The 18,092-nt window shown below is 42.9% G+C and overlaps 1 pseudogene; it reads left to right on the forward strand.

The window, feature by feature from the left end:
* LOC135513177 (oxysterol-binding protein-related protein 1-like) overlaps positions 1-14,225 on the forward strand; it is a 40,601-nt pseudogene extending 26,376 nt beyond the window's left edge.
* The last annotated feature ends 3,867 nt before the right edge of the window (positions 14,226-18,092 follow it).

Below are 18,092 nucleotides of genomic sequence, written 5' to 3' on the forward strand. Positions count from 1 at the left end.
CTGTTTGTGCTGTTTGGCGTGACAATGACCATAGGATTTGACTATAGTAAGTAGTTGGTAAGACAGCACAAACAGATCTGGGACCAGGCTAAGACACAGGGTCAGGAGAATACAAACGAGGACTGTGTCTGATCCAGTGAGAGTAGTACATTTAGATTTGACCGTTTCTGTTCTATCCCACAGAACGTCTTTACCAGCGCCCATGTTCTCCAGGAATGATGTCAGCATCTGGAGCATCCTGAAGAAATGCATTGGCATGGTGAGAATTCACACTCATTATTTATTTAAAGAAAAGTACAGTACTGTGTTGGCACACCCCAAAAAGCACCAGAGCTGGATACAAATGTATCAGGCTGGGCAAAGAAATAAAGGGATGTTTGTTCACTGTTTCCTGTTCCCCCCAGAAAAGTTTAAATCAAACAGTGAGCGAACATGCCTTTCTCTCTGCCAAGAATTCAAACACAAACCAACAGGATTTCCAGGACTGAGTTTGAGAAACCCTGCTGTAAAATACTCTGGCCGTCAGTAGTGGTCTGTAGGGATCCTAATACCCTCTCTCCACTTCCTGGATGAAATTGGATTGGATCTACAGTCTACACTTCCTATAAATCCACCAATTAAAAGGGTTGATTCCTACCGAATCCTGGGCTGTGTCCCAAATGGCAACACTATTCCCTATGTAGTGCAATACTTTGACCTATGGGCCCTGGTAAAATGTAATGCACTTCATAGGAAATAGGGTGCCATTTGGGACACAGCTCTGGTGTAGTGGAAGATGCCACCATTGGCAATGGAGAAACTACCTTGACTATGTTTGTCCTATACATGGGGCTTAATGAGTTAGATCCATGGAACTCTATTATTTTAGCCCAGGGTTCCTGCTGAAATGTGGGCCTTTAATGACACTCCAGAGACCAGTCAGCACTGGTGTCAAACAGTGTTCCAGGCTGGGGTCTAGACTACAGCTTTTTGCTGATGTTATTTCACACCTCTCATCGAAACACCATTATGTGTGCTTTACAGGGAATTTCATTCTATTGCCAGTGTAGCTTAGCGGTTAGACCGTTGGGCCAGTAACTGAAGTTTGAATCCCTGAGCCAACTAGGTAAAATGTATCACTCAGCAAGGCACTTAACCCTAATTGCTCCAGAGTCGCCATCAATAATGGCACTTTCCGAGGGTGTCGCACTCCCCCCTTTTGCCTTTAGAATAGCCTCAATTTGTTGGGACATGAACTCTACTGTACAAGGTAGGGGTCAAAAGCATTCCACTGGGATGCTGAGCCATGTTGACTCCAAGGGATCATAGCTTTCACCTGGATTTACCTGGTCAGTCTATGTCATGGAAAGAGCAGGTGTTCCTAAAGTTTTGTACATTCAGTGTATATTTGTCTGTGTGGGCTGTGAATGAACTTCATTGCTTGTGTGTTTCCTTACCCCTGTCTTTGACTCTTCGGCTCCCCTCTTCTGTCCCCAACCAGGAGCTGTCTAAGATAGCAATGCCGGTGATCTTAAACGAGCCCCTTAGTTTCCTGCAGCGGCTCACAGAGTACATGGAGCACACGTACCTCATCCACCGAGCGAACACCACCACAGATTCCATGGAGAGGATGAAGGTAGCGAGCACCCATTATCATCATCCTCTTAGGTAGACACACGAGTCTTCACTCATAATTACAGCCATAGTACCTACTCTTTTTGCTGTGCTCCTCTATAGCCACTAACATTACAAATTTCTGTTAATCTGTGATGGTTTTAGTGTGTTGCAGCGTTTGCTGTGTCTGCTGTAGCTTCACAGTGGGAGAGAACGGGAAAACCCTTCAACCCACTACTGGGAGAAACCTATGAGCTCATCAGGTTTGACCTTAGGTTGACTTTTCTGTATTTGTTGTGAGTTGGTCTGGTACCACTAGTTGTACTAGTTTGTGACTCAAGACGTCTTCAAAATACCTCTCATCAAAATACATCTCAACATGTCGGATGTCTGAAGACATTTGAAGACAGAAGGTGATGGCTAAGTATGTACCATTAACCTCCTCCCTCCTGTCCCTTCAGAGAGGACCTAGGGTTCAGGTGGATGTCAGAGCAAGTTAGCCACCACCCCCCCGTCAGCGCCTTCCATGCTGAGGGCCTGCAGGAGGACTTCCTGTTCCACGGCTCTATTTACCCCAAACTCAAGTTCTGGGGCAAGAGTGTGGAGGCGGAGCCTAAAGGCATCATCAGCCTGGAGCTACCCAAGTGAGTCTGGAGCTGAGATTCCCTCCACAGTGTACATGTAGCGTTCCCTCAATGAGGGTTTGTCTTGGAGTGTTCTCGAATTGGCCTTTATCTCCCAGTAAAGCTAGTAACAAATCTATTCTGGGAGTTTTTTCTGAAGGCTGGATGAAATTAAATAATTGAAGCTTAAAGGACATTTGTAATCTCCCTGGAGTAGTTTGGTATCAGTTGGCATCTCTAAGTGGAAGTGGTTTGGTGAGAGATTATCTGCTGCTATGACATGTTCTCCGTCTCTGCAGATACAACGAAGCGTACACCTGGACAAACCCCACCTGTTGTGTCCACAACATCATCGTGGGCCAGTTGTGGATCGAGCAGTACGGCAATGTGGAGGTGATCAACCACAAGTAAGGGAGACTACCTTGCCGTGTATGTGCAGTAGTGTGGATCCACATTTGTTTCCAGTTGATTGAGCAGTGTAACAGAACTGGGACAGATACTTGCCATTACAAAGGAGATAGACTGAGCAGCTCCATGGTAGTTGTTTGAAAGCATTGTCTCACAGTGGGAAATAGTGAACGAGAATATGAAAACAAAGCCTTGTCTTTCTGTGACAGGACCGGAGAGAGATGCAGCCTGATATTCAAACCATGTGGCCTCTTTGGCAAAGAGCTGCACAAAGTGGAGGGCTACATTCTAGATAAAAGGTATTGTGGCTTTTCTTTTGTTACGAATTGAACGTTTTTTGTATTGCATTGCTGGCCAGGTCTCCCTGGTAAAAAGGTATCCTAACCTCAAATGGGACTCCCTGGTTAAATGAAGGTTAAAGCTGCAATATGTAGCTTTTTGGGTGACCCAACCAAATACACATAGCACTGTCAGTTATAGATATGTCATTCTCATTGAAAGCAAATCTAAGAAGCACTATATCTCTTCTATGTGCTGTATTTCTATACTTTCCATTTTTAAGGTTCATTTTTGCGTCTTTTACTTTCGGTTTTGTACACCAACTTTAGCTGAATTTTAGCAACCAGGAAATGCGATTTCTGCATATTGCACCTTTTTTTTTAAATAAATGTTACAACCTGATTCTTTACGGATTGTGTTCCTCACTGATGGGACATCTAATTACCAAAGAAAAGGCTACAACACATTTTGAGGCCCCGTGTGACGCTTGTGTGTGCAGCAAAAAGAAGCTCTGTGCCATCTACGGTAAATGGACCGAGTGCTTATACACTGTGGACGCTGACACTTTTGATGCTCATAAGAAATCTGACAAGAAGAACTCAGAGGAGAAGAAAAGCAACATGCAGGTACAGTATGATGTGCACTAATCAGAAACGCACCATATCAAAAACAAGGAAGTGCCTCGAGCCCCATTTTGGTGATTATGTAACTATTATAATCTTTGAATTATTTTCCTTATCTGCCACGTGAAATAAGCTATATACTATACCTTATGTCAGTCCAGTGCTGTTCAGTACTATTCATAGATTCCGATGATAAATGGAAATAAATATTACTCAATAAGCCACTAAGGGTGACATTTTCATGGTCCAAACACCATGGTAGCATTCCCCTGCTCAGACATTGCATGCATCAACCAATGGTTGCGTGTCACGTCATCGACTGTGCCATCGGGCACCAGATTGCAATAGAATGTGATTTAGCAGATACTTAAAAATACCTTTCCATAAACCTCCTTGTAATTTGGCAGTGTGATTTCATTTCAAACTTTTATTGAACAATGTGTGTTATAGGCAGGTGAATATTTGATTAGAGTTTAGTAAACTGAGCAATACATAAATAGTACATTCTTAATAGCGCACATTGTTGAAGAAACATTTCAAATTAAATCATGCTGCTAGATTACAATGAGGTTTATGGTAAATTTGGCACTTAACACATTCGTTTCACACCATGAAAATGTTGCCTGAAATGGATCATTTTGCTCCATGCTCATGAATGAGTGGTATTTAAGCAACCTTTAAACTAGTTTTGGAGTGAAAACCCTTGATATGACCCAATAAGTAGCTATTGTAAGCCATACCGGTTTGAAGGTTGCGTGTGTGTCTGTCCCTCCAGACCAGTGTAGACGAGGAGCCAGAGGAGATGCCCCTGCCTGACGGAGACACGGTCCAGGTCATCCCAGGAAGTGAGCTGATCTGGAGGATAGCCCCCCGGCCAGACAACTCTGCAGAGGTGAGAGGGGAGGAGCGGCAGGGGGTGAGAGATAATGGGACAAGAGCAGTTCTGAGGGATAGCCCCCCGGCCAGACAACTCTGCAGAGGTGAGAGGGGAGGAGCGGCAGGGGGTGAGAGATAATGGGACAAGAGCAGTTCTGAGGGATAGCTCCCCGGCCAGACAACTCTGCAGAGGTGAGAGGGGAGGAGCGGCAGGGGGTGAGAGATAATGGGACAAGAGCAGTTCTGAGGGATAGCCCCCCGACCAGACAACTCTGCAGAGGTGAGAGGGGAGGAGCGGCAGGGGGTGAGAGATAATGGGACAAGAGCAGTTCTGGGGGATAGTCCCCGGCCAGACAACTCTGCAGAGGTGAGAGGGGAGGAGCGGCAGGGGGTGAGAGATAATGGGACAAGAGCAGTTCTGGGGGATAGCCCCCCGGCCAGACAACTTTGCAGAGGTGAGAGATAATGGGACAAGAGCAGTTCTGGGGGATAGCCCCCCGGCCAGACAACTGAAGGGATCACAGGCATAATAGAGTACTGTATTAGGAGGATTACTAAGAAGCAGAAATCTGGGATGTACTGATGATATTTTACCCTTCTTGATTGATTCAACTGGTTGTCAGTTTGACTCAGTTATTGATTTGTTGAATCCACTCTCTCTCTCTCTCTCGTAGTTCTATGCTTTCTCCACATTTGCCATGCAGCTGAATGAGCTGGAGGAAGGCATGAAGGGTGTCCTACCCCCCACAGACTGTCGACTCAGGCCTGACATCAGACACATGGAGAAAGGAGACATAGGTATGGTGGTAAAGTTATTTAGGGCATTGTGTTGTTGTGAATGATCAAAGCATTGTGTCCACATCTGGTGTTCAGTCATTTATATTTTGATATGTTAAAATATTTCTCAGACTCTGCGAATGCAGAGAAGAAGAGGGTAGAGGAGAAACAAAGACTGTCCCGGAAAAATCGCTCCAAATCAACCGAGGAATGGAAAACAAGGTGAGTGATTGAGTCCTCTTCACCTCCTGGAACCTTTGCTTCTGCTGTGCAAAAGTCTCATTGGATGTATGTTAACACTATGCTAGGCCTGCTTTGCTAATTATCCCACATTTGTGTCATAATGTGCTGTGTGTTTTGCTCTCCCCCGTGTTGTCATTGTGAAGGAACCCAGCTCTTGGCCCCAGGTTTGGCTCTGCTTGTCTGCTGTGTCTTTTGGTTGTTGTTGTGGTTCACTGTTTGAATGCTGCACTACACTGCCTCCCTCAGGACAGCTTTAGAATGGCAGCAAATGCATTGATTGAAATAGTGATCATGCATCTGCACAACCTGAATGTAGTTGACTCCTGAAAGGTACGGTGCCTTCAGAATGTATTCACACACCCCTTGACTTTTTCCACATTTTGTTGTTACAGCCTGAATTTAAAATACAATACCCCATAATGTCATTGGAATTACGTTTTTAGAATTTTGTACAAATTAAAAATGAAAAGCTGAAATGTCTTCAGTCCAAAAATATTCAACCCCTTTGTTATTGCAAGCCTAAATAAGTTCAGGAGTAAAGAATTGCTTAACAAGTCACATAAGTTGCATGGACTCACTTTGTGTGCAATAATAGTGTTTAACATGATTTTTGAACGACTACTTCATCCCCACACACAATTATTTTTAAGGTCCCTCAGTCGAGCAGTGAATTTCAAACCCAGATTCAACCAGAAATACCAGGGAGGTTTTCCAATGCCTTGCAAAGGGTTAAAAAAAAGACATTGACTATCCCTTTGAGAATGTTGAAGTTATTAATTACACTTTAGATGGTGTATCAATGAACACAGTCACTGTCCTTCCTAACTCAGTTGCCGGAAATGAAGGAAACCCCTAGGGGATTTCACCATGAGACCAATAAAATAGTTAAGAGTTTAATGGATGTGATAGGAGAAAACAGAGGATAGATCAACAACAATACTAAGTGAAATGACAGAGTTAAATGTAGAAAACCTGTACAGAATAAAAAATATTCCAAATATACCAAAACATGCATCCTGTTTGCATAAAGTCACTAAAGTAAAACTGCAAAAAATGTGACAAAGTAATTAAATTTATGTCCTGAATACAAAGCATTATGTTTGGGGAAAATCCAACACACCACTGATTACTGTCATGTTATGGGTATGCTTGTCATCGGAAAGGACTAGGGAGATTTGTAGGATAAAAAATAATGGAATATAGCTAGGCACGGAGAAGAATGGAATAGAGCTAAGCACGGGCAAAAACCCAGAGGAAAACCTGCTTCAGTCCTGCTATCCAACAGACACTGGGAGATAAATTCACCTTTCAGCAGGACTATAACCTAAAAGACAAGGCCAAATATACACTGAGTATATCAAACATTAGGAAAACCTTCCTATTGAGTTGTATCTTTCACCTGGATTCACCTGTTCAGTCTGTCATGGAAAGAGCAGGTGTTCTTAATGTTCTGTATACTCAGTGTACACTGGAGTCACTTACCATAACATTGAATGTTCCTGAGTGGCCTAGTTACAATTTTGAATTAAGTTGGCTTAAATCTGTTGCAAGACTGAAAAATGGCTGTCTAGCAATGTTCAACAACCAACTTGACAGAACTTTTTTTAAATTTCAAGAATAATGTGCAAATATTGTACAATCCAGGTGTGCAAAGCTCTTAGAGACTTACCCCGAAAGACTCACAGCTGTAATCGCTGCCAAAGGTGATTTATTGACTATGGGCAGTGTTGTAGCACTTGACCGACCACTTATTGAATGTCTCGGTATTGGATACATTTGTACTCGGTCTCGGACAGTGAGGACTATTAATTTCTTCCCGAGACCAGCGGAGTAAAAAACTCATAATTATATCAGCTTCCATTCATTCAGCCCATTAAACCGCTTCACCAGGCCAGATATATACACTCCTTTCTTGAAACATTATCTTAACAGCCTTTATACTTTATCTATTACAGACAGGTTAGTACAGTGGCGAACCTATAGGTCTTCAGTGTAACAGGTTAGTACAGTGGTGAACCTATAGATCTTCAGTGTGTGACAGGTTAGTACAGTGGTGAACCTATAGGCCTTCAGTGTGTGACAGGTTAGTACAGTGGTGAACCTATAGGCCTTCAGTGTGTGACAGGTTAGTACAGTGGTGAACCTATAGGTCTTCAGTGTGTGACAGGTTAGTACTGTGGTGAACCTATAGGCCTTCAGTGTGACAGGTTAGTACAGTGGTGAACCTATAGGTCTTCAGTGTGACAGGTTAGTACTGTGGTGAACCTATAGGCCTTCAGTGTGTGACAGGTTAGTACAGTGGTGAACCTATAGGTCTTCAGTGTGTGACAGGTTAGTACAGTGGTGAACCTATAGGCCTTCAGTGTGTGACAGGTTAGTACAGTGGTGAACCTATAGATCTTCAGTGTGTGACAGATTAGTACAGTGGTGAACCTATAGGCCTTCAGTGTGTGACAGGTTAGTACAGTGGTGAACCTATAGGCCTTCAGTGTGTGACAGGTTAGTACAGTGGTGAACCTATAGGTCTTCAGTGTGTGACAGGTTAGTACAGTGATGAACCTATAGGCCTTCAGTGTGTGACAGGTTAGTACAGTGGTGAACCTATAGGTCTTCAGTGTGACAGGTTAGTACAGTGGTGAACCTATAGATATTCAGTGTGTGACAGGTTAGTACAGTGGTGAACCTATAGGCCTTCAGTGTGACAGGTTAGTACAGTGGTGAACCTATAGGTCTTCAGTGTGTGACAGGTTAGTACAGTGGTGAACCTATAGGTCTTCAGTGTGTGACAGGTTAGTACAGTGGTGAACCTATAGGTCTTCAGTGTGTGACAGGTTAGTACAGTGGTGAACCTATAGGTCTTCAGTGTGTGACAGGTTAGTACAGTGGTGAATCCATAGGTCTTCAGTGTGTGACAGGTTAGTACAGTGGTGAACCTATAGGTCTTCAGTGTGTGACAGGTTAGTACTGTGGTGAACCTATAGGCCTTCAGTGTGTGACAGGTTAGTACAGTGGTGAACCTATAGGCCTTCAGTGTGTGACAGGTTAGTACAGTGGTGAACCTATAGGTCTTCAGTGTGTGACAGGTTAGTACAGTGGTGAACCTATAGATCTTCAGTGTGTGACAGGTTAGTACTGTGGTGAACCTATAGGTCTTCAGTGTGTGACAGGTTTGTAGTTCTGAAAGGACAGCAACCGTAATACCAGCGCACTCCTGTAGGGGAGTGCACTATTTGTAGAACACAAAGGGCCAGTGGTGTCGTGGTGCCTTAGTATACGTAATATCCAAACATTTTAATAATGTATGAAAACATGACCATATCTAAGTGGTCATTTGTCCTTGGGGTGTATGTGAACAGATTTGAATTAGATTTCATGTTGCTAAAATGCTGTCAATTCCACTTTAAATGCAACAACGTTTCACACACAAGCTATTTTGGAAGAGATGGCTAACAACAGCAAGTGCGCTGTTATAAAAAAAAAATGTTCCACTCATCAGATGATGATCATTTGAAACTTAACTTCTTGTTGAAAGTTATTCTTGAAAAGGGAGAAGCTAACAAATTAGCAACATCCTCTTTGATAACACCTGCTACAGCCGCTGCAAACTAGGCAACAACAATAACTAGCTACAGTAGCTAGACCGTAGGAAAACTACTGCGCGCTGTTGCACAGTGACCTATTGGCCTTCAAGAAGGCAGATGTTTCCATACATTTCTGTAAGAACAATCCCATCCATTAAGTCAAAATGTGATTCCACTATCACTCCAAAATGTTGCCCTTATACAATTGAATGGCAGATGCCTTTATCTAGCTTTTAGTGGCCTAGCCAATGGCTGATTTTAGCTGTCAGTTTAGCGTGTCGGTTCACCTAGGGGTCATGAAAAGGGTTGTACCAAAATGTTTGATGCATTAGAAAAATTGATTATGCTTATGTTTTATTAATAGAAGGGGAGGGGTTATAAGACCCCCCTTTTAGACTACTGATTAACAATATATACATATATTCATTGTAGAAGTTTAGTATTGTTCTACATTTGTATTTTAGTTTTCTCTCTCTCATTTTCTGCCTCATTATGAAGAGGCCCTTCTTTGAAATGTGTGACTTAGACAGAACTCTGCAGGGGAGTGAAGGAGATAAGACTAGGTGAACATTCCACAATAAATCAACTTTGGGGGAAGGGGACATTTACTGTTAAGTGTTTAGCTAACAATAAAGGCCCTGTTTATACAGCTTTGTAGGCATGGTTTAGGTCCCAGGAGTAGAGGATGATGGCGTAGGCAGTGACATCATCAGGGTGCGACTTAGGGTTTAATAAAACCACTGGAGACCTTTTGGTGGGGGCAGAACTTACTCAGAAACATTTAAACCTTTCCAACAAAAACTGAAGAGATTAAATCAGAACATAATTGAAAATAATATAATTATTATAATTATTATTTTATAAATGCTTCTCTGAAGGCATAGAAGGCCCATTGTTCCCCACTGTGTTTGGTTAGTAATAATTTGTAGTGGCTCTATTTTCCTGCAGCATGCATTTTTTTTCACTATTCTTAATGTCTTAAGAATCAATGTGTTGTTCTGAAATATGAACACAGAAATACTGGACATTGTGAAATCTTATGGTGGTGATTTGACAAAATTACAATCATGGTCTGGAATTGCGCTTGCATTTTTTTGGTCTCGGTCTTGAGGTCTTGACTCTGTCTCTGACCCCTTCTCCCCCTCCCGGTCCTCGGTCTTGACTCGGTCTCACCTGGAAAAAAAACTCTAGACCACCTTTATTCCACACACAGCAATGCATACAAAGCTCTCCCTCGCCCTCCATTTGGCGAATCTGACCATACTTCTATCCTCCTGATTCCTGCTTACAAGCAAAAACTAAAGCAGGAAGTACCAGTGACTCGCTCAATACAGAAGTGGTCAGATGACGCAGATGCTATGCTACAAGACTGTTTTGCTAGCACTGACTGGAATATGTTCCGGGATTCATCCAATGGCATTGAGGAGTATACCACCTGTCACCGGCTTCATCAATAAGTGCATCGATGACGTCACCCCCACAGTGACCATACATACATACATACATACATATCCCAACCAGAAGCCATGGATTACAGGCAACATCCACACTGAGCTAAGGGTTAGAGCTACCGCTTTCAAGGAGCGGGACACTAATCTGGACGCTTACAAGAAATCCCACTATGCCCTCCAATGAACCATCAAACAGGCAAAGCGTCAATACAGAACTAAGATTGAATCCTACTACACTGGCACTGATGCTCGTCGGTTGTGGCAGAGCTTGAAAACTATTACGGACTACAAAGGGAAACCCAGTCGCGAGCTGCCCAGTGACGCGAGCCTACCAGACCAGCTAAATGCCTTTTACGCTCGTTTCGAGGCAAGCAACACTGAGAGCCCCAGCTGTTTCATACGACCGTGTGATCACGCTCTCTGTAGCCGATGTGAGCAAGACCATTAAACAGGTCAACATTCACAAAGCCGTGGGGCCAGACGGATTACCAGGACGTATACTTCAAGCATGTCTTCACTGACATTTTCAACTTCTCCCTGCCAGAGTCTGTAATACCTACATGTTTCAAACAGACCACCATAGTCCCTGTGCACAAAAAGCAAAGGTAACCTGCCTAAATAATTACCACCCCATAGCACACATGTCAGTAGCCATGAAGTGCTTTGAAAGGCTGGTCATGGCTCACATCAACACCATCATGCCGGAAACCCTAGACCCACTCCAATTCGCATACTGCCCCAACAAATCCATAGATGACTCAATCGCACTGCCCTTTCCAACCTGGACAAAACGAACACCTATGTGAGAATGCTGTTCATTGACTACAGCTCAGTGTTCAACACCATAATACCCACAAAGCTCATCACTAAGCTAAGGACCCTGGGACTAAACACCTACCTCTGCAGCTGGATCCTGGAGTTCCTGACGGGCCGCCCGAGGTAGTAAGGGTAGGCAACAACACATCTACCACACTGATCCTCAACACTAGGACCCCTCAGGTGTGCATGCCTAGTTCCCTGCTGTACTGCCTGTTCATCCACGACTGCGTGGCCAAGCACGACTCCAACACCATCATTAAGTTTTCTGACAACACAACAGTGATAGGCCTAATCACAGACAGTGATGAGACAGCCTATAGGGAGGAGGTCAGACACCTGGCAGTGTGGTGCCAGGACAACAACCTCTCATTCAATATTGAGAAAGACAACAGAGCTGATCGTGGACTATAGGAAAAACAAAGCTGAAAAGGCCCCCATTAAAATAGAAGGGGCTGAAGTGGAGTGGGTTGAGAGATTCAAGTCCCTTGGTGTCCATATCACCAACGAACTATCATGGTCCAAACACACCAAGACAGTTGTGAAAAGGGCACGATAACACCTTTCCCCCTCAGGAGACATGAAAAGATGAGGCAATGGTACCCAGATCCTCAAAAGGTTCTACAGCTGCACCATCGAGAGCATCCTGACCGGTTGCATCACCACCTGGTATAATAACTGCTCGGCATCTCACCGTAAGGCGCAACAGAGGGATGTGTGTGTATAGCCCAGTAGATCATTGGGGCAAAGCTTCCTGACATCCAGGACCTATATACTAGGTGGTATGAGGAAGGCCCAAAACATTTTCAAAGACTACAGTCACCCCAGTCATAGACTGTTCTCTCTGCTACCTCACTGCAAGCGTTACCGGAGTGCCAAGTCTAGGAACGAAAGGCTCCTTCACAGCTTTTACCCCCAAGCCATAGGACGGCTGAACAATTAATCAAATTGGCCACCCGGACAATTTACATTGACCCCCAACCCCCCTCGTTTTTACACTGCTGCTACTCGCTGTTTATTATCTATGCATAGTCACTTTACAAATTACCTCAGCTAACCTGTATCCCCGCACATTGACACAGTACCGGTACCCCCAGTATATAGCCTCATTATTGTTATGTAATTTTCTTGTTACAATTTTTTTAACCTTTAGTTTATTTAGGAAATATTTTCTTAACTCTATTTCTTGAACTGCATTGTTGGTTAAGGACTTGTAAGTAAGCGTTTCACGGTAAGGTCTATTGTATTCGGCGCATGTGACAAATACAATTTGATTTGGTTTAAATCCCACCATCAGGAGTTGACTACTGCATATTACGAAGTTTGTTGGTGTGGGTTTGTATTTATCACAATCATCATGTAAAACACTCATGCCTGTGCCTGGACACTCTGTTGTAGTTTGTCTGACTTGGTTCCTCTTGTTGCTCCCATTTAGGTGGTTCCACCAGGGCACCAACCCCCACAACAAAGCTCAGGACTGGCTCTACTCCAACAGCTACTGGGAAAGGAACTACTCCCTGCTGCCTGACATTTACTGACCTACAGGACACACACCACACACACATCTCTATCTGTACACACCTCGTCTTAACTCTCTCTGCAATTTTTTATATTCTGACACTGGAGCTTTGGCATTTTTCTCAGTGGGTTCATTGAAGGGGGAGAAAGTTAATCCTAGTCAGGTCATGCGGTCAGGAAAAATGTGTTATGATATAGATGATGTCAACATAGGCAAAGTCAAGGGAGAGTTCTGGCTTTAATAATTTCAAAGCCTGCTCTGAACCTGCTATAGTCCTTTGCATGGGTAAGGATGATGCTGGGAATTGAATGACCGTAAAGGCAACAACCATTCAGTAGTCCCTAAACATATCTCCTATGTCTCACTCAAAGCACAATTGTGAAGCCCTCATGAGTCAATAAGCGATGGTCATCGACCAGTGTGTATAGAATTATTATAAAACTATAGGGTTTAACCTGCCAGTCATTTTAACAATGGGAGTGTTTTGAATGGAGTGGATTGAATGTGACACACCTCTTGATGTGTCTCTAGTATCTCTCACCAAAACACTTGTGAGAATTATGTCCATTTGAATGTGTTGTGCTCAGTTCTGTTACTTACAAATGTGTGTAGCTACAGTATCAATTTAAGGAAAATAGAGTTTTCAAATAGTGTGTGAAATAGACTTGTTCCAAGTTCCTGCAGTCCTTGCTATATGCTAACAAACTAAACTGTCATTATAACACACTGTATCACAGCTGCTCAGACCTCAGCAACTATGGCTGAGGACATAAATGTCTGTACATATTATTTGATAGAGCTCTTCTATTCTTCTGAGCTGTAATACAATGTAGTACTTGAGGAATTTAGGATACTATGAATAGAGGGGAATAGCTGTACTGTACTTAGAATTATGGCTCTTGCTTCCATAACACTTGAGAACTTAGTTTGACCACTTGGCTCTATATGAATATATTTTTAGGTGTGCAAAAGTTTCCTCTAAAGTAAAAATGTAAATCTGAGAGGTACATGTAACTGTTTTAACTACCCCTAACACACTGAATGCAAATACAGTACAAGCACAACTTTGACTATGCAAGCATTAGCTGCACTACACCCATAGACACACAGTAAGCCTATGTCCCAAATGGCAAACTATTTCCTACATAGCGCACTAATTTTGACCTGAGCCCTATTGGGGAATAGGGCGCAATTTGGGATACACACAGCCACTGTTCAACTCATTCATCCACTGCATAACATTCCTCTCCTTGGTTGTGAATAGCTGCTGTTGTAACCTCGGTAAAGCGGTAGTTTTAGGTTTGATTATCAGTACAGTAGACTGGACCTAGCACACCCTGTGAATGCAGTTTTAGCTAGAGGCTACTCTCACTTTGTGTTTAGCACATTACAGAATCAAGATTGTTTCTATTGTTGCTAAATAAAAGCTTCATGTTACCTTAGTTTGTGTCCTGTTTCTCTTATTTCCACCATCCTATCTGTATTTCCCTGAAGCATAACGTAAATTGTGGATTGAATTCCCCGCATAATACTAACATTCCTCCGGGCACACACTGGTTGAATCAACGTTGTTTCCACGTCAGTTCATTGACCAACATGGAATAGATGTTGAATTGATATCTGTGACCAGGGGGATGGTTGAAGTTAGGCCTTGTTGAGCTTGTGAATTTCCTTGCTTTTTCAGCTTAGCAACTCTCACTTAAAACGTGTTTATTTAATGAAGAGGGAGAACGTTTTAAATGATATGCACACGTTTATTGATGCTAGACAACAGTCCCCTACCAATTAAATGGGGCACTAGTTGGCCACCTCCCGGATTCTTCCTGGTCCTCTTTCTCTGTGGGTTCAGAGGTGACAATGTGTATGAGAGCGGGGGAGTAAACAGTGTTTCCTTCATCACTGATGACCTGCAGGAACTGGGCCGGACCGTCCCGACCGGAACCTCCGCTCACCATCTCCATTGGAACGGAGAAGGACAGGTACCCTGGGGGGTCGTCCGTCCTGACCACAGCAGATCTCGACCTGGAAAACATTGCGGCCGGAACACTACGAGCGCTCTGGCTCAGGGACACCTGGTTGCCATCAAGGAACAGGAAGTAGTTGGGGATGCTGATCTCCAGGTTGAGGAAAGTCGGATGTTGGGGTGGAGGGCGGCGGGTTGAGCTCTGTGACCTGGGTGTGAAGGCCCTTCTTGGGTACGTTGGGAAAGGTGGTGGCTGGGGCTGTTGTCTGGGTTCGCCACACCAGGACTGGGAGTCAGACTGCTGAGGGGAAGGGGATCTCTCTGCCAGTAACACATGTCCAGACCCAAAGTTGCAAATGAAAGCACTTCCATTGAACGGAGGCTGGGAGATAGTGTTAGTGGACAGTGTGCCCTCCTCCGTCTCATTGTCCAAGTGGTATAGTGTCCAGACCTGATTGGTAAAATTCTCGAAGGCAGGCTGAGTATCAGGAGTGACACGTCCAGCTCCAATAGGAACGCTATGTGAGGGCGGGCCATGATAATCTAAAATGACAATAGAATGCAACAAAGTTCAAAATGTCAAAATCCACACATACAAAGAATTCAGAAAGTATTAATACCCCTTGATTTATTTCAAAAAAAATGTGTTACAGCCTGAATGCAAAATTGATTAAATATGATTTTTTTTCTCACCCATCAACACACAATACCACATAATGACAAAGTGAAAACATGTTTTCAGACATTTTTGCAAATGTATTGAAAATCAAATACAGAAATATATGTTACAATCACTTTTGGCAGCAATTACATTTGTGAGTCTTTCTGGGTATGTCTCTAAGAGCTTTGCACACCTGGATTGTTCAATATTTGCACATTTAAAAAAAATATTCTTCAAGCTCTGTGTCAAGTTGGTTGTTGATCATTGCTAGACAGCCATTTTCAAGTCTTGCCATAGATTTTCAAGATGATTTAAGTCAAAACTGTAACTAGGACACTCAGGAACATTCAATGTCATATTGGTAAGTAACTCCAGTGTATAGTTGGCCTTGTCTTTTAGGTTACTGTCCTGCTGAAAAATGGAATTGTCTCCCAGTGTCTGTTGGAACGAAGAATCATGTTTTCCTCTAGGTTAGCTCTATTCCATTTCTTTTTATTAAAAAAAAAGACCCTAGTCCTTGCCGATGACAAGCATACCCATAACATGATGCAGCCACCATGGTTGAAAATATGAAGAGTGACACTCAGTGATGTGTTGATTTGTCCCAAACATAATGCTTTGTATTGAGGGCATAAAGTTAATTTCTTAGCCAATTCTTTGCAGTTTTACTTTAGTGCATAATTGCAAACAGGATGCATGTTTTGGAATATTTGTATTCTGTACAAGTTTCCTTCTTTTCACTGTCATTTAGGTTAGTAATGTGGAGTAACTACAATGTTGTTGATTAATCCTCAGTTTTCTCCTATCACAGCCATTAAACTCAGTAACTGTTTCCTTCCTCTCCGGCAATGGAGTAGGAAGAACCCCTGTATGTGTTGATACACCATCCAAAGTGTAATTAATAACCTCACCATGCTCAAAGTGATATTCAATGTCTGCTTTGTTTTTTTTTTACCCCTCTACCAATAGGTTCCCTTCTTTGCAAGGCGTTGGAAAGCCTCCTTGGTCTTTATGCTTGAATCTGTGTTTGAAATTCACTGCTCGACTGAGGGTCTTACAGATAATTGTATGTGTCGGGTACAGAGATGAGGTAGTCATTCAAAAATCATGTTAAACACTATTATTGCACACACAGTCCATGCAACTTATTATATGACTTGTTAAGCACACTTTTACTCCTGAACTTGTTTAGGCTTGACAAAACAAAGGGGATGAATGCTTATTGACTTAAGACATTTTAGCTTTTCATTTTGAATTAATTTGTGAAAATGTGTAAAAACATAATTCCACTTTGACATTACGGGGTATTGTGTGTAGGCCAGTGACAAACAAAGCTGTAACACAACAAAATGTGGAAAATGTTGAGGGGTGTGAATACCTTGGAATGGGCGGGGCAATCCCTAAATGTCTTCAAAACAATTATTAAAGTTGAATTCTGAGGGAAAATGTACCTGGTCCAGTCTGTACACTCTGTGACTGTGTGTTTTGAGGCCCAACCACATTGGCTAGAGAAACGCCTAGAGAAACTCCAAGTTGCAGGGTCCCCTGCTGCACTTCGGTTGGGTGGGCAGTCACCTCTTCATGAAGGCGAACTGAAGTTCCAGAAACTTGTGTACTGTTGTCCAATAATCCTATGAGATTGGGAAGATAAATCTTCAGAAAATATTTTTGTTTTCGTTGCTAATATTTCAGTAATGTATTCATCTTGATACTTGCCTGATGCAAAATATGTTTGTGTTTCTGCTGCTCTTCTTGCACTCTCCTTTCTACTGGGTATCCTGACTGTATCCTGAGCTGTTTCCATTGCTGCAGTGTGAGAGGGAGCTATGGCACTCATTGGTGTTTTCACCTGGTCAGACTCCATGTCCAAGACCTCAAGACAAAGGCCTTCAGCAATGGATGGTCTGTACAAAACTGCCACATCAGAAAGGACTCTTGTCTCAGATGTTGCCAAAGGAGCTCTGAAAGACACTTGCTGAGTTGTGTGACTCTCTGTTGTTTCTGCTGTTCTCTCCACACTCTCTTCTCTGTATACTGCTTTAATTGTTGCTTTTTCAGAGGAAACACTTTCTAACAAACTACTTCTTGAAGATCTTGAAACTGCAGGTGAAATTCTATCAACAGAAGCAGTTAGACACATCAGTAGCTCCTCTATTGATGCTGCAGATGGAATCCCGGGCAGACTGGGTTGTGGTGCAATGTCTGTACCAGACAGAGATTCACCAACTTGAGCTGTGGATGAAGACACACATAATAAAATGTCATTTAGCAGACGCTTTTATCCAAAGAGACTTACAGTCATGCGTGCATACATTTGTCACATATTGTAAACATTTCAGCCAAACAATGTGTAGACAATTCTACAAATTGTACCTGATAGAAGAGATGTTTGTGGAGAAAATCTTGGAGAAACTCTTGCAGAAGTTATAGGAGAAACTCTGGGAGATGTGTGTCTCTCTGGTTTCTCTGGTGTTCTCCCCACACTCTCCTCTCTACTGGGTATCCTGACTGAGGACACTCTCTGTGCAGCATCAACTAGTTCTGTTTCAGAGAAAGCTCTTCCTGATAAATCACTTTCAAAATATCGTATGACTGTTTCAGAAGTAGCTGTTTCTGAACATGTTCTTGAAACTGCTGGTGAAATTATACCAACAGAAGCAGATGGAGACAACAGTAGCT

Source organism: Oncorhynchus masou, chromosome 3 (genome assembly GCF_036934945.1).
Source record: "Oncorhynchus masou masou isolate Uvic2021 chromosome 3, UVic_Omas_1.1, whole genome shotgun sequence".
In the NCBI taxonomy this organism is placed as follows: Eukaryota; Metazoa; Chordata; class Actinopteri; order Salmoniformes; family Salmonidae; genus Oncorhynchus; species Oncorhynchus masou.